The sequence below is a fragment of the Caretta caretta genome, chromosome 5 (genome assembly GCF_965140235.1).
Source record: "Caretta caretta isolate rCarCar2 chromosome 5, rCarCar1.hap1, whole genome shotgun sequence".
In the NCBI taxonomy this organism is placed as follows: Eukaryota; Metazoa; Chordata; order Testudines; family Cheloniidae; genus Caretta; species Caretta caretta.
Genome location: NC_134210.1, coordinates 75,003,698 through 75,021,950, shown reverse-complemented (window position 1 = coordinate 75,021,950; position 18,253 = coordinate 75,003,698). Strand labels below are relative to the sequence as shown.

At 40.0% G+C, this 18,253-nt stretch overlaps 1 protein-coding gene across 6 annotated transcripts in view; it reads left to right on the top strand.

The window, feature by feature from the left end:
- SEMA6A (semaphorin 6A) overlaps positions 1-18,253 on the top strand; it is a 130,312-nt gene that overhangs the window by 25,024 nt on the left and 87,035 nt on the right. The window contains exon 1 of one of the 6 annotated variants that reach the window (XM_048850070.2): positions 13,121-13,139. The exons of the other annotated variants lie outside the window; for them this stretch is intronic. The gene's annotated coding sequence lies outside the window, so the exon portion shown is untranslated. Of the gene's footprint in view, positions 1-13,120; positions 13,140-18,253 lie in introns of those variants that run through there. 6 annotated transcript variants of the gene reach the window in all.

Genomic DNA, 18,253 nt, shown 5'->3' with positions numbered 1-18,253 from the left:
ATGAAGCCTGCATAATTTCCCATGGCAGGAATATTTCTCCAATAGCATTTAATATTCACTGTTTCTGCTGAAAGTTGCCGCCAATAAACTAATTTATTGGAGTATCTACAGGAACAAGCAAAACAGGGACATGAAAACAGTAAGAGGGTTTATTTAAAAATTCATAGGTATATTTTGCAGGATATGCTCAGCTCTAGTGATAAATGAATCAAATAGACTCCTGAAAGTTAAGGATGAAGAAGACATACTAGATTATTGAGCACATCCCCTACAAAAACAGGATATAGTCTGCAGGCAGAGCAAACACCAGATGTTAAATTGACATGACATTTGTTCTTAGCCAAAAGACCAAGAGAATATTTATCGAGTACTTACAGATAGAAAACCCCATTTGCAATTCAGATGGGAACCAATAAGCAGCATAAAAAAGTTTGTGAAAGAAATAAAACTAATTCAGAAAGAGAAATTATATGTTAAGGTGAACGTTGTGTGCTTGAATATTATTCATTGGAAGGTTCTAAGGAGTTTTAGACTACTCTGCCTGTTATAGTATCTTAGCGCCTTCCACATAAAATCAATTAGTAGCAGTGAAGTTCCTGTTGGATTTCCTGGAGGTTACAAAGTATTATTCACTTACTTCTTCCACATTTTTAATGTTCTGCTCACGGGAATTCTGTGCTTTAGAGGAACTACAATACTGTAATTTTCATGTTTTGAAAGAGAAATTCATAGACCCTGACCATATATTCTGTATTCAAGAAAAGCTCCCCTTGACTTTAATGGTCTGTAAAATAAGTGATAATTTCAGGACATATACACATTATGTACTGAGCCTATAGATTAGTCATCACTTTTACATAGAGTGTCTTATTCTGGGCTATGACGAAGAGTACATAGTAGAGCACAGCTCATGGGGAAGTTCTGTCAGGTGCCTGGTGATCCAAGGGGCCATCTCAGTAGGTGGAAATCAACAGAGCAAAAAGGCACTTTGGTTATATTCTCTTTCTTCTGGCCACTTCCCTTATGTTGATGGCTTGGAGGGCAATAGTGCAGGCATGGCTGTATCAGATCTATGCCAGCAGAAAATCCCCTTCATAGAATATCAGGGTTGGCAGGGACCTCAGAAGGTCATTTAGTCCAACCCCCTGCTCAAAGGGGGACACAATTTTTGCCCCAGGTCCCTAAATGGCCCCCTCAAGGATTGAACTCACAACCCTCAGTTTAGCAGGCCAACGCTCAAACCACTAAGCTATCCCTCCCACCCTTACCAAAGGGCATCCTCAAGTGGTTGGATCTGATAGGCTTATGTCAGTTTTGCACTGGGGGAATGGAGCAAATAAGATGCTGCAGAATGAGAGCCAGAAAACCATTTCGTGTTACTTGTTTGAAAAACTATGGTATTTACAAAGTCCAAAAAACACCCACAAAGAATGAAAACACAAAGAATATGACACCTCAGCTCTTTGTCATAAAACAAGGAGGGGCTTAGAAATGTTTCTTTGTTTAGCCTAGCAAATCCTTTTAATTATAGAACATGATTATATTTTTGTTAGTCATACTTTAAACATATAAAACTGCCAAACTTTGTCAGAAAACTAATTAAACTAGACCTCAACATTTTGCATGCCTTATGGAATGCAACACCTGCACTATAGAGGATAGAATTCTTAGCTGATATGACTGGAGCCATATTCTATCAGGGTAAACAGAGACTGTAGATTTTACTGACTGGATTTGCTAGGAAGAATTACCCTAGATTAGACTGTTGTTTGGAATAGTTTTATCCTTATCACAGTATTCAACAACACTTACTTGCGAAAGGGCCTTTATTTTATTTATTCAGTGACTGACTGTAGTTTATAGTTGAAGACAAATACAGAATGCCTTTGTATGAAATGAACAAGGGGAGCAAACAGCTTGCATATGTAGATGTGTCATATTATATGGCTGACTGTAAAACAATAGTCTGTAAATCACCCTCGTGATCAAGCGACAAGGTGAATAGGGAAACGTGTTTGCATGAGAAAGAATAGGTCAGTTCATGGCAAAGTTCTGCTATCTTAGCTGCAGCCTTGATAATTATTAAATAACAGGAGCAGCAAGGGCAGAACATGCTGTGCTTTTGTTTGAAATCCATTTCTACTTACAGTATTTCCAATAGTAATGCATGGGGTATTCAACTGATTAAATGCATCAAACTGCATGTAGTGCTTTACATGGAAAATTTCTGTGAGGGACTGAGTTGGGTAATACCTTGCTATGCACTCAGGAGGATCATTTAAGACCCCACAAGCAACTCTAAACGTTAAATCCTAGGTATACCGCTGTGGAAAAACTGGCTATAAATAGTGAAGGTCAAATCTCAAAGATCAAGCTTTTATAAACCATAAATCCTCATAGATCTTAATGTCATCTGAACCTTCCAGCTTTCTCCACATCTTATCCTAGGACATGTCTATCAGGGAATGCTCAGGAAAGTTAAGCAGAGTTAACTAAAGGTGTGAATTTCAATTGCAGTTTTTAAAACTCATTAAAGCCCTGTGTGGACACTCTTATTCAGAAGCAAAGTGGCCTTAGTTTGCTTTAGCTTAATTCACTTCGGAAGTTTAATGTACTTTAACTAATATACTTTAAATTCATATATTTAGATAATGTGACAACTTTCCCGAGTGTCTTCATGTAGACAAGTCCCTAACATTCTTCCCAACTCAACCTGATCCTTCCTTTCTCCCAAATTACACTATCCAGATCCAGATTCTTTCTCCTCCCCTCCTTTTGTATGCATCAACTCTCTTAATGATTCTCCCAGCCCTACAACTTGATTCTGATTCTGCCTTTTCTTCCATATTTTTCTTTCTTTCTTCCATTTTTTGTCTCCCTAGTCCCCAGTCTTATTTTCTTATCTTTATTATTGCCCCAAATCCCTAGCAACATCTCAGCAGGTCTGGTCTTCAAGTTTCAGGGCTTTCCCAATTCATAGGCATCCAGCAGCACTGCACACTGCATTCCCGAGGAAACCCTGGATTACCTGTGATCTGGAGATAGCAGTCAACCCAGCAGAGACTTCTATACCTGCTGAGTCCCATATGATAGAGACTGATATTATCCTAGTAACCAAGGGGTCCATAAATGACATCAGAAATTATTTATCCAAATCTTTAGAAAGATTCAGATTTCATTCAATGTATAGGCTGAGATTCCAGCTGGTAGTTATTTGTCCCCAAACAAATGCAGCCATCCCTAAGTACATTCAGCAATTTAGTGTTATATTAAAGGAGACTCGAGTCTGCTTTTATGTATTGTTGATAATACCTTGATCAACATGAATCCCCTGCTAATACAAATCAAGTCATTGCTATCAAAGCTCTTTGTGAAAATTAAATCATTTTTATTCATTACTGTAACTGGGGCTGTGGAAAGTGCTAGTTTTAGTGAGCTTTGGAATGGATATCATAGAGAATCAGTGGACCGCAGATGTGTGTCCTGTACATGAATAACTGCATTGATCATCATTTTTTAAAACCTTTTTGTTTAGTTGCAACTATCAGATAATGAACCTGTGTCCAAAAGAGGTGGAAAAATTATCTGTCAAATGCATCTAAATACAGTGTTCATCTTTAAAAAAAAGGTAGTTTCCCTGCTGATTTAAATAGGAGCAGAATAGGGCCCTCGGAGTCCAGGGATGAAATCCTAGCTGCATTGAAGTCAATGGCAAAACTCCCATCAACTTCCATGGGCCACAAGTTAACTCCAGATTCTCTTTTCAGAAAGCTGGAATTCTGGAAAGATAATATTGACTAGACTAGATGTGTTTATCTGCAAGGACATTATGTAGTGGTCGTCAGGTTGGAAAGTCTGCATAATAGTTATAACATTTTTGTAGTGACTTTAGTGGGCAAATAGCTGGAAATGTATCCTGTTGAGTTTAGTTAAGAACCAGGGGGAAGTGTAATCCTTTGATTGAAAGTAATCTCTCAAAAAGGAGAGAAAGAAAAAAAGGGGAGAAAAGAGGTAAAGAAATGGGAAAAGAGAGATCACCTTTCTTGTATCATGTTCAGTTTTTCTACAGATTATATGGGTGTTTCATTCCATATCCCCAAAGACTGGACTTTTTTCTATACATTAAGAAGGAATGAATCTGAGAACCAGTTGATGAGCTCTGGCCAAGTAAAACAAAACCCAACACAGCTCCTTTTACATTTAAAGGTGTTCTAGTTGCAGCTGGCACTTAGTCAAAACTGTCATCACCTCCGTTGCCTTTGAACGAGGACAATTTAGAAGACGTTTCAGTAAAAGATAGGGAAGTACGTCTCCCCTCTTGTTTTGTCTACAAAACTTTTTTTGATCTTCAGCCACAAGAAATGCTGCCTACATACAAACTGATCTCCATTCACCACATCTTAACTTACGGAAGCTCATGTTTATTAGCTTGTTTTAACATGCCGATCATTAATTACAAGCAGAGACAACAAATGTGAAAGAGAAAAGGGTGGAGTGTCTTGTGTCTGTGGTTACTATAAACCTTTTAAGTAGCATAGTATAAAGATCAAAAACAAAGGAATGAAAGTGAAAATCCATCTACTCTGGAAATTCCATAAAATGGGGAAATGCCCCTATTTTAATGTTGTGATTCTTAGAAAGTGTCTTACATTTTAAACTACGCATCCTTCCTGGGCATTTATAAACTGGGCTTTTCAGTGTATGCTTATATCTAAAAAGAAAAAATGGAAAAGAAGCAGAAATGCGATGGACAGGAAGACAAATGCTGATTACTCTTCGGAAGCTTTTTCAGTGAGAATGGCCCACACCTCTGAATTAGACAAACATATTATTAAAGACTTCAAAGGCTAACAGTGTGTAATTTCTAATTATAGCCTTAGAGTATTATATGATCTGTGCAGCAACCAACTCCATTTTTGTAAAAAGAATATTGTGCCTCATTCTGCTCTGACACTGCTGTAAATCAAGAGTAACTCCATTGAAGCCAATCAGCAATTCTGTCATTGAGTACGAGTAAACCTGGTGTAACTAAGATCAGAATCTTTTCTTTAAATTGAACGTTGTCTGGAATTTTTCTGCAAAGCGTACCTCAATCTGCTAAACTTCATGTAAGACTCTCAACATTACATGTATGGTATTCTTTACCAGTACTAGTATGATAAACTTCAAGTTGGTATAAATAAGACAAGTAGTTGGTTTGTTGGCTACGAAGAGCAAATACCACCACAAAGCAAATGTTTGTGAAGCTGGAGATTGTCTTCAGTACATCTTAATTTCTGATTAGCATTCCTTCAGCATGTTCTGTAGTGCTCTGAGTCTAAAGAAGAGCCAGTTGTGCATCTTTAATTGTTATTTCCCTTTTTAAATAGAACTGTGTTTTATAAGACCTAGCTGCAGTGACATAACTCACTGAAAGAAGATTGGACTAATGTAGAGGGGAAGATGAATGCAAGAAAGCAAAGATGCAAATTAAGATGTAATATATTAGAACATGAGACTTCACATCTTCATGGATCAATTTTTCTTTAAGGCTTGCAGAATTTAGGGTTTGCTCCTGCCCTGAATATCCATTCATGTGTAAGATACGACTAAGCACACTGGAATTATTAATGTGTGCTCTGGAATTAGCATTTGAACAATAATGAAAATAATGTGAGCTCAATATCGACAGACAAAAGTTGTGTGGGTGGACTATTAGCAGCAATATGCAGTAATTAATCCTTTGCTCTGTCCATGGTATTCCTGAGTTTCTAGCAGAGTTATGTGCAATTATATTATTATTATATAATTTTCCATTCAAAGTCTGTGAACCATCATCACCTTTAGCAGTGAGAAATCATTGTACAGTTTAAAAGTATCTTTTCTTTTCTTCCTTAAATTAATAATTTTAGTTTCCAAAAACTAATGGAAAGAACAATTGTGGCATTAATTTCATTTCTACAAAATCAGAATTTTTAGACTACGAATTGATTATTGCCAGTTAGCAGTTTGCCTCAGCAAAGCCAGCATGTAATTCAAGCATTCGACAAAGACTGGACTTTTTCTCTCCCAGAATAATGTGCATAAATGTTCATAAGGATATTCAGCCTCGAGTATGTAGGGAACAAATCCAGTTGTTGACCTTCAGCTACTTTGCCTTCTTTTAGAGATCTCTATAAAGAACCACTGCATCAGGGATAAGAGAACTAAATTATATGTCACTGTCAGTATGACTTGTTTTAATTCCTATAGTTTACACAGAAAACTCTGACATTGACTTAACTTTGCTAGTGGAAATTATATTTGCCAAGGGTTTCTGGCCTGAATTTAGAGACAAAGCAATAAGATGTAGCCCCAGGACTGAGAAAGATTAAAAATAAACCAGGGAAAAGAGGGAACTGTGCCAACTGGAAAAGGGGGAACTGCCAAGGAATAATATTATCATGTACCGTATTGCGTCTTTTATTTGAGGATCTTAAAGTGCATTACAGACATTAATTAAGCCCCTAACACCACTGTGAGGTAGCTATCACTATACAAATTTTGCAGCTGGATAAACTGAGGCACAAGGTCATAAAGAAAGCCAGTGGAAGAGCTGGGAAGGGGAGCAAGGAGTGGCTAGTCTACACTTTTCCTAGAAGACAATGGAGTGAAAATGATAAACAAACTATCCATACTGTACTGGTGTTTGGAGGAAAAGATGGCTCAATCTGTAGGACTACTGGACATCTTTCACCAGGAATACATAGACTTGAAACACTTAAGAGAAAACAAACAAAAAAGTGCATTAAGAACAGATGGGGAAATGAAGGCAGAGATACTTGAGAAAAGGTAAAATCAGGAACTCATGTATTTCAGTTCCTTAGAATTTGTTCCATTTAGGTTGCCACTATCAACGGCCCTGCCCTGCCTTTTGGCACATTGTCTTCTTGATGTCTTCTTATGCTATTTCTCGTATTATTATTTCAGTTAAAATCAGATAATCAGGAGCCCGTAATAAATATTTACAGTTTGGTGAATTTATGTCAGTAATTAATACCCTCTAATCAGCATCAGCGGAGGGATGGACTCAGTGATCTAAAAGGAATTTTCCATCTCTAATTTCTATGACTATGATTTATTTTGGGGGGGAAGGAACTAGGTTTTTTGTGGGGAGGAGGAATCCAACCTTTTTTTCATCTGCCACAGGGCTAACATATAATGACAGCGTTGTGTCCTTTATTCTTACCTCTGCTGGAAAACATAACCATTCAGAGGAAAATGCTCCATTTTTACCTCACTGTGTGCAATGGGCATGAGTGGCACTGTGATAGAGTGTTTGATCACTGTATGCCAAAATAACTGCCTTACAATTGACATAAAAGCTGCTCCTGGCTTGGTATTTAGGATGTAACGCTGCTCTTAGCAAAGGTCTGGCTTCCAGAATAAAGCATATTCCTTTTTCTCACGCATGTTAATGCATTGTCCTTCTTCCTTCTTCTAATAGCCCGTGAGATTTGAACTTGGAGTCAGCAAAGTACAGGCTTTGTGATGCACAAAAGAACACCAGGATTTTATCACACTATGCCTGTATAAAAAAAACTGTTCAACCATTCAGTTGCTGCTAGTATTGTGAAGCTGTTATTTTACCGCTGAGAACATCTTGCTGTCCACAATGTCGTACCTGAAGGAAACACTCGCACACTGAGCTTTTCAGGAGGAGCTGGGATTGGGATTCTGCCAGTTCACTCTCTGGAAGGTTCAGGCTTTTTCTTTTCTTTTTTTCACCACCCTAAAATCTTTGGAAATAAGTTACACTTTTTTGCTTGTTTGCCAGCATTTGCGCCAAGATTTTTTCACAGTGACGTCTTCCCGTTGGCAGTCACAGTTTGAGTTTTAAACCCACCTCACCAAACCTTACAGTGAGATTTTGATTGGTCATAGTCCACTCAGAGTTTGCAATATATCATTGTGTTGACTGAGTTCCCATGAGTGTGAATTCCTGGGACAATGTCCCTTTCTTCACTAAACCGACAGTCAATATCTGGTCAGTCACATCTATTTAAAGTCAGCCAAGCAGGAATCCCAGTGCTTGTGGAGAGATCTCTTTGTTTGCTTACAAGTTAACAGGAAATGCAACTGTTCCTAATTAAAATTAAATACAAACAACTGTGTTAAAATAACACTGAGGGGCTGATTTAAACCGACGAACGCAGGAAATGCAGAGATCACTTCAGCCTCATATAGCTGATAGACTACATCCTACTTTTGGTGGTGTGGGGGCGGGGAGGGGGAGGGGATTCTCACTGCAGTCCGTGGCCCAAATACTTCTTGTCTCACTAATGCAAATAGCCACATTTTTTTTAGCAGAAACTTTTTCCCATACATGAATGGAGCATTTCCTGTCACAGGATAGTGCGGGGCTGAATTTGTGTATGATGATTCACAGTGCACAATATAGTCTATAACAAGACACAAACTAGTTAGTACAGAATACTGATTTCATAGGGCTTCATGTTGCCATCCTCTAGCTGGCTACCCTCCCATTCACTTCATTAAATTCAATGTCAGGTTTGTAGGATTAGGCCAGTCGTTTGAAGGTGTGGCAACGTACAACTGATGCTGTGGTAGCATCTAAAGCCCTGACCTTTTCACTACATAGAATGCTAAAAGTTTGTGCAGTAAAAGCAACCCCAATAAAATAAAATGGCATTTTAGTAAAAAGCCGTGGAAAAATCAATGTCTTCACTCTAACAATCATGACAGTGTTGCATAACATGAGAACTAATGGATTCTAGTGTGTGCTGTAAACCAAGTTCAAAGAACTATTTTACATGCTCAGGAGATATTTTTCAAACGTAAAGAGTTGTGTTTTGTCTGAATTTTTTTCCCCAGAAAATGCCCAAACTTTGTGTGTGTTACTGATCTAGCTCCTAAATTCAATGAGAATCTTTCCATTGACTCTAATGTGAAGTTGAACTGTGTCCTATAAGTTTATAAGCGTTTCTATTTTTTAAAATTAAAATGTCCTTTCCTTTTCTTAGGATCTGTGTACTAAGGGTCTAAACCCCTTTAGAAATACAATATCGGAGTCCAAAAAAGAGTTTAACAGATTTTGGGTTCTTTGTTTTTTGTGGTGTTTTTTCTTAACTGAATTGATATCTGGGACTGCTGTCCATTGCATTTGGAAGAGCTGATTTACAATTTTAAAACCTCTTGAACATAATGGATTTATGGTAGAAACATGGGGATGCCTGTTTATCTTTTCAGCTGTATAAAATGGAAGTCCATTTTATTTAAATTTCACAACAAGGATTCCCACAATCTATTAAAATTAAGCTAATGTGTGTCAGGGTTTGTGTGCAACTTCCTGCTTTCTCTCATTTCTTCTTCCTGATTCCACTCCTGCTCCTTAGGCTTCTCCCCAAACTCTTATTTATATCCTTATCCCACTCTCATCTTCCTCCTTCTTCCATGTTGCCCCGATACTTGGAAGCCTTTCTCTCTCCTTGTGGGCCATTGCTTAATCCTCTTCTTTCCAGGCACTGTTTTATTTGTACTTGTGTTCATAAGGAAGAATTTTTTTTGGTGCTTCTGTAACAAGTCCATGTGCACACATGAACCCTCTAGGGTGCTGGGACTAGAATCCAAGTCCTTCGCCTCTAAAACCACACAGCTAGAGAATTCTTTAAGCATGGCAGTTCTCAAACATTTTCAGTTTGAACCCATATATGAATACAATGATTGTTTCAAGGACCACCCGCTTTTACCATTCATGAACTGAAGGCTACCTCTCCTCTCATATGTAACCAAAATACATCCCTGAGGAACTTGGGTAATTGCTGATGTGGAAATGTGAGAGTAAAGAAGTATGTAATGTATTCTGGCTGTCTTTTTTTGTGATTTAGCAGCGGGAAAAGAGAGGACGAGCCAGCAGCAAGTGACCAGCCAAATATCCACAGAATGTTAAGGAAGTGCCCCTCAGCCTACATGCTACAGTCTACACGCTACAGTTTGAGAACCTCTGCTTCTGCTAGCAAGAGAGAGAGGGTCAGTGTCCTCTCTGTAGGCCAGCCACTAGGCATCAACTTCATTCACTCACTATTATATACACGGTGTCAATATACACAAAATACTTTGCGTTTATCCTTACACCTGTGTAAGATTAAAAGGGTTGGTGAGATTTGAAAAGCAAAATAATATATCACATCCATGACAGCCAACCTCCAAATACAGGCTTGGAATGAAAATGAATAAAATATACAGTAGTAACTTTAAAGTTGTGGGGAAGGCGTTTTTTTCCTGATTTTACTTATGTTCCTTCTTTATTACCCTCTTTTCCTGCTGGGTCACTTTTCTCTTGTTCTTTTTCGCAGAGAACCCTCATTTATCTTTTCCTTTTCTTCTGCCTCTGCCCATGATCTCATTTCCTTCCTTCTAAAATCATGTCCGCTTTTAGCCCTTTTTGCAATTCTCCTCCTACCCCACAGAATCATCCTTCTTCCACCTATTTGCTTTTTGGGATTTCCATCTAGCTTTCATTCCCTCATCCATCCTACTTCCATTCCTCCCTTCTTTTTCACTCTAGATCATGTCCCCCAAACACTTCCCTTCCTCATTCCCTGGAATGCTATCAATACTCCCCTCCCTTCCCAGTTTCCCATTCTCAGACCTGTCTCCTTCTCCCCCCCGCAACCCGCTTTCCAGCTATCCTCCCTGTCTCCACCACAGTCTCTCTTTTCTCTCTTCCTTTTCCAGGTTCTCTTTGCCCTCACCTCAGAATAAATTCTACCTTCAGATATTTCCATGTAATGTCTGTTGACTACAATGGGAAATGCTTGTACAAGTCTGAGGGCAAAATTTCACTCCTGGGCCTAAGATTGCCAGAGCAGGGCAGGAATCATCTTGAGCTTTCCATTAGCACACCCCACTCCTTTGTTTCCTGTTGTTAGGAAGCAGGGAGTCTGACTACTGTCCAGTCAGCAGGGGGCAGAATGAGCAGCTGTTGCCTTGCATGGCTACACTTTTCCCCTCACCTCCTTATCTATGCACTCCCTATCCGTGGCTCCACAAAGCCACGGGACCTCCTGGTCAACCTCCTCCTGGCCCTGGCTAAAATGGCCATCTATAAAACCAGGGTGAGGAGGTTGGCCGATGGAGACTCCTGTGACTGTGGGGCCTATTTCCGATCCTCCGTCCGTTCACGCATCCGGGCAGAGTTCCTCTGGGTGGCATCCACTAACTCCCTTGACGCCTTCGAGGAGCAGTGGGCGCTGTCTGCAGTTCTCTGTTCGGTGTCCCCATCAGGTTCCCGTTGTCTGACCCTTTGACCGCACTCCTGTTCCTGTTATTTTATTAGTTTGTCCCGCAAAATCCCAAGAGTTACTGTGTTCAATGTGAAGTTGTATTGCTGTGGAGCAGACTAGCCTAGCAACAATGGCATGGAAGAGAGGAGCAGCCAGAGTCTGCAGAGAGGATTTTTTGGAACTCTTGCATTGTGACACCCGCTTGGGTCTACACATATGTTCACCACTACAACTTTTTCATACCCTTCTTTACAGGTGTTTCCATGAGGCCTAGCAATATTAACCCACCTAATAGTATTACGTATACATAAAACAAATTAACTTCACCATGTAGCTGAGTCTGTACTGTATTGTTTGTATCACTTAGTGCTTGCTTTTGCAACGGCTTCCCACAGAGAATTCTCAGTGTAGTCAGTGGGAGTTCCAAATGGGGAATGGCTGCCAAACTGGGCTATTCTAGATGAAATAAACTCACTGGGAGCAGGGACTACATCCCCTCGTACAGTGCTGAGCACACAGCTGGGGCCCAGTAAATAACAGATACATAGGAATAATAATGAATAAGGCTAAGTTTTTGTCGTGGATATTTTTAGTAAAAGTCACAGACATGTCACGGCAAATAATGAAAAATTTACAGACGCCTGTGACATGTCCGTGACTTTTACTAAAAATATCCATAACAAAATGGGGAGCCTTGACAACTGCCGGTGGGCTGGGAGCTTCAGGGGTCCCCACCACCCAAGGGGGCTTGGAACTTCAGGGTCCCCCTCTGCTGGCAGCTCCCACCGCCTGGGGCCACAGGCAGGAGGCAGGGGACCCTGCAGCTCTCAGCCAATGCTGGCTGAAGTCACGGAGGTCTTTGGAAGTCACATATTCCGTTACCTCCATGACTAAATTGCAGCCTTAATAATGATGCTCTTGTAGATTAAACATCCTTGTATAATCAAGAGCAATGCATTATATTGGCAAATTTTATAATTTCCTTCAAGCTTTGAAGAATGTCGTCCAGCCTATAGAGGGAACACTCATTGAGACTTTCCCTTCGCACAATATGTCCCATGTTTCAAGTGACAAGGAAGGTAGGTTTTTCTCTTCAGTAGGACGCAATGTGATTAACCTGTCTGGGCACCACAGTAGGCAGCCATTGAACAGATCGTTATTAGGGTGGGTATAATTACATTCACAGTGCCAGCAGGTTATCTGCTTTGAAAGCTGAGGACACAAAGGCTTATCTCCTTTACATGTTGAGTTCTGGGCTGTGAGTAAAGTACCCACAGATTTTTTTATGTTGTGTCAATCATGTCTTAGGCTGTTAGCTGCTGCTGTTTGCTTTTGGAAGCCTGCCTGTTTTTACGATTATGACTAGGGGGATATAAGATATGAGCCAGTGATGAGTAAATGGCTGTAAATGGTATAGCTGTGACACTTCCACAAGTGCTATCATACTCTTGCGCTCCTCATTAGCTGAGTGGATACTTGAGCCTAATCAGTATCAAAGGGACGTCCACAAAGTCATCTCTTTCATTAAGCTAATTTAGATGACTCGGCTTACCCAAGAATCAAATTTTCATGTAGTGTAAGTCTTCCTATCAAGGAAAATAAGGGGATGGGGAGGAGGAGGCCACAAGGCAAGGCCTATGGATGTACGTATTTCTTTAATCAGATACCCTCTAGTCTTTCATAAGTCCCCATTGCATTTAGAAACCAGAGATATGTACCAATAAGCTTTGAAAAGCTTAATTTTAGTCACTTCTCATTACAGGGGACTGACTTAGAAGGAAGAAATTGCCAAAGTTGAAATTGTAGACTTGGCCTAAGTTCTTCAATGAAAGATATGCATGAAGGCTTTAGCCACTCCTCAGATTAGAAAAGAAGGTAAGTGTTGTTTTCAGAGAAGGGATCTGAGGGTTAGAATAGTTTGCTCAAACAGACCTTCAAAGCTCCCGTGGTCCCTGAGAGACATCAGTGACGTTTGTATATAGACTCACACAACAATGAGATCCTAGGGGAGTCGTAGCTGCTATTTATATCATACAAGAACCAGCTGTTACTTTAACAGAAAGCTGTAATGTGCTGCAATGGTTTATTTCTTTCCCCTGGTCATCAGCACACCATCTTTTTGTAATCTGACTTTTAAAAAAAATCATTACAATATTTAGTATGGTTCTTTTCATCATTGCTAGAACTGAGGCTTAAAAAATTAATGACTCCTGAGTGAAACCTTATTCCATCAGTTGGATCAGCTAGTAATTGTTCGTATGTTAAATCTTAACCTTATCTAAAGGAGTTGTTTCTGAGTTTTGTTTTTAACTGTGAATTTGTAGTGATCACTGGCATATCCTTCTTAAATACAGGTGCCAGAAACCATTAATTAAAATCAATTAAACCTTATTCATTTTACATGACAAATGAAAACACTTGTGTTGGATTTAAAAATATGTCCGGAAAGCACTTCCATTGTTATTGGATCAAGGATGGGGTTCAGCTATCTGACCCATCTTCAAAGGTTTCTAAACCTGTTCCAGCTTCTCTAATAATGATTTCACTGTTTATCCAATTGTTGCTCTATTTTTGATGGCAACTTTTCAGGATAAAGATCTCACAGCAGTCCTCTTGGTATTTATGTAGCTCTTGTCAATGCACCTAAAAAATGCAGCTCTGAGTGACCATTCAGTAATGAGGAAAACAAAAACATGATTATGAGTTGACTGTTACCAGAGAGATGAATCATCACGTTTGTGCTTCTTGAACTGGAAACTGTACTTTCAAGCCATGTCCCTGCTGGAACACAAACTGTGCTAGCAGTAACTCATCTTTTTTAGTGAACATTTCCATGTGCATGCTGAGGGTTTTGAAGGCCTTGTTACAGGACTGAGGAGCAGTGGTTTTATATATTTGTCAGAGTGTTGGCCTTGGGTGGCGAGGCATGGCTCAGGGTTAAAACTGGTGATTTAAAAATCAAAACGACTAAATAAAATTACCCAGTTTAAACCGGCAGAATTGCAAGTGAGGACCACTTTCAACATGCTTTGATGAAAAAAAAAATCCTGTATTTCACCTCTTATCCCTCTTTTCCTCTTTGTCTGTTTATATGGATTGTAAGCTTTACAGGGCAGGAACCTGTTTTCTTATGATCTGTAGACCTCTACCACTCCTTCGGGAGATATATAAATAGCAATTAAGGGTTACATCCTGGATGGTTTAGTCCAGTGTGGCCAAGGCTATTTATTTATTTTTTTCTCCAGTTAAGCAATCTGGTTGATCCCAGGGCACAGATTAATTCCCAGCAGTGTTCTGGCACTGGGATGTTGCACAAGGTTTGTAATTTGTATGTATGGTAGACACAAATTGGGTTACAACCATCACTTTATGTGTGAAAATGGTTCCTAACCCAGTTACAAGCACTGGTGTGAACAGGGTCTCATACTGCAATCTTTCCTTCAACTGACACAGTGTCACTAAAGCCTTTTAGGACACTGGTAACCCCTGGATTATGGTGTGCGGTTGGTTAGGAGTAAATTAGTAATCAAATTTCTAATGTACAGGTCACCGGAGTCAAAGAGAGAGGATGAGCCAGGGATGGGGGAGGCTGTTGTTGGTAAGCTGAGGGGATAGGTTTCCTATCCCAGCAGTCACACTGCCTTAACTCTAAGTAGCATCTGGTTTTGCTAATTAGAGCTGCTTTATTTCAGGCCTGTCATAAAGGAGAACATACCTTTTGTCTGTGTTTACATTAGAAATACCTTGAAAGCAGCATATTAGAAATGAAAGGTTTTATATGGCTCTATGTATTTTTTTTTCAAAGTTATAATAAATCCTGTTTAAAAAAAATCCAGAAAGAAGGAGAATGCTTTCAAATGTTTGCATTTTTTAAGCCACACTATGCAGTTTATATTAGGCCAGCATTTTTTCTTATATGATTAATTCTGTTCATTTCTAAACATGCATAACAATCAAACAAAGATTGTGACTCGAAGAAACTGAAGTGGAAAATGTTACAAATTAGATTTTTGTCACCATTTGCATATTCAGTCAGGCAGAATGCTGCTGGGGTACTGCCCCTCTCTCCTGTAGCGGGGGGGGGCTCATATTACTCAGCTGTTCCCAGGGGGAGAGAAGCAGCACATTCCACTCCAAGGGGAAGGGGAGGCAGGTCACCCACTTCCATGGGGGAGCAGGCAGTGAACTTCATTCTTTGGGAAGAAAGAGGTGAGGGGAGGAAGCGCACTCAGCTCCCAGAAAGGGGAAGGCAGCTTTCTATACACCTCAGTGCAAAAGATAATCACATCTTTCCATTGTAGTCTCTCCTTAAAACACACCTCTTCTGCAAAACCTACCATTGTTTTCCCCTAAGTGAATGTTACAATCCTGATTTACACAAATGCAAATCAAAAAGTACCTTCCAGCATTGTGAAATAAAATAAGACCATTTTCTGGCCATCCAAAGCATCCTAGTTATTTGAAGCACTGACCGTGTACTTGGCAGTGTCTGAATGGCAGGGAAAGAGACTGTCTCTGTCCCTCAGAACTTGCAGTCTAAATGGGCAGACAAGACAATTTGGATATATCAGTTCTTGGGAGAGGTTGGAAGAGCTCGGAACTTCAAGAGGTGTCTGGGTGTGAGGTGGGGGGCTATTCAATTCCTGGTGTAAGGGAGGCAGCATCCTTAGCTTTTGTAGGTGAGGGAGTCATTATATCTAGCTCTTCTGATGGAGAGGAGACTCTGGGGAGCTTTTTGGGGTTAGGACAGAAAGCATGCTCAGTGTTTTCCTGTACCATGTACTCAGTAATAACTTTAGAGGACTCCCCATTCTTATTAAACTGAACTGGCCATTTATTAAAGCAATTTATGGCTGCTCCACTTGCAGCTTAGTCTTCCTAACTATGTGCAAACTGACTTCCTGGAGCCTTTTCCAAATACGTCTCTCCTGCAACCCTTACACATCCCTCCAGATTCCATTCAAGTCGCTGTACTCAGCTTCTATCGGAGGAGGTAGCTTGCCCAGAACCTTAGCAAAAGGTGCACACTTGCTTGCTGGGGGAAACACGCTCAGTTCTAGGGCTGGAACGAGGAACAGAGGGCTTGGATCCTGAGATTGGAGGTGTACTCAGATCCTCAGCAGAGGTGATAATGAAGTACTGGGTGAATTTCAACCTTTTTTCTATTTGTAGATTCAAGTTTTTAAAAATGTATTTGTTATTCAAAATAATTCATCAACATTTTTGTAATTTCATTTATTCTGTGGATGATTCTTTTAGCTGTGTTGCTTAGCTGTGATTGGCCGAGTGGTGGTCTTTCTGGGATGAACCTGACTCTTACAATCAAGTTCCTGGTGGGAATGTTTTCAAAACTGAATTCAGAATTTGCTTTCCACACCGATTTAAGAGTATTATGTCATTCTGCAGCCGCTTCATTGACTGATTCAGCTTTGTGATGGATATCCACGAAAAGTCAGTCCTGAGGGTCAGGAGATAGGAGCAAAGTGTAGAGATCAGGAGTAGAGATGCTCAATACTTCCAGAACAAAGGATTTAGACAATAAGATTTTTAATTAAAAATATTTTTTCTAACAGAACTGGTGAACACACACACAAAAACTGCAGGAAAGAGAAAATAATGCCGGCCCTTCACACTATCTTAATCCCATATCTGAGAGAAAGGTTCTCTGAAAATCTGTTCTAGAGGGGATACCGTGTCCTAGAATTTTGTACATATGCACACACATCCCTCTTTTAGTGTGAATCTTAAACGCTTGTGAATAATGTGTTGGCTGTGCTGCATTAGAGTTGAAAGCCTCTGAACTGAGCAACCATATATCATCACATAGGTGATATTGATCCTGTTGTTCAGGACATCAGAAACTCTCTGAAGGCTGGTTAGAAGGGAGAATTCTGTTATATTTCATGGGCAGCTGAATGGCAATATGTGCCTTTCCTCATTTCAGCAGAGAGAATGGGAGTCAGGACATTGGTCAATAAAGCTGTACAAGGCCAGGAGAAGGTAGTTGATTCCTACGGGATTTATGAAAGAGGTGTTGCAAAATCATCCATTCCATGAGACAAATGCTCAGAGCTGTTGAGCACCTACGACTTCTGCTGAAGCAAGTAGGAGTTGTGGATGCTTAATCCTATGGACGTCAATGTCAAAATTTCCACTGATTTCAACAGAAGCAGGTCCACGCCCTTTATTTGTAACTGGTATTTGGCATTTCTCTGGCAAGCCAAAGAATCATTGCTCTAAAGTAATGAGAAAACATCAGTCCTTCAGCTCGTAATCATGTGTTTATTCCTATAGATGCCAATGGTATTATTCACATGAGAAAGGGCTGGAGGACTGAGTCTATGGCAAGAACATGAAACCATCATGCCAGCAAAGATCTCTCCAGGCTTTTCAAGTTACCACAGTAAAAACATACAGCCTGCAGTCTCATTAAAAAGCTATTTGAGTATCTGATCTAATTCCTTTTGTGCTTTTTAAAAAAATCTGTTCTCTCTCTGCTGGCAGAGATCCTTGTCTTGGCTGTAGATCAACAAACACTGGCAACTGACCAGCTGAACATCCAGGTTATTGAGGCCCATCAAAAGTCATAGGAAATCGCTCTCTGCCCTACTTGATATAGATTACATAACCGGCAGAGGTGAGGAGGGAGAAACAACAGAGCAGCAGCTACAATGTTCCTGTTCCTACACAGGAATTATACTTTTGTCAGGCAATTCATGAAGTATTCATGCAAGCCCAGAAAATACACAGCCACGCCAGAGAGCTCACAAATGTTCATGAATTTTTCTTGTCAGGCACCCCTTGCCTGCTTCGAAGGATGAAGTTTATGGCTGGGGAGGAGAAAAACTCTTCAGTCATCTGAAAAAGCACTAAGTTTCAATGACAGACAAACCAAATAAATTATCCAAACATACATCAATCCCTAAAGTTAGTGAGTACCCTGTCCTGGCAGTGAGTTGGTGGATATAATTTCATAGTTTGGCAGAGTG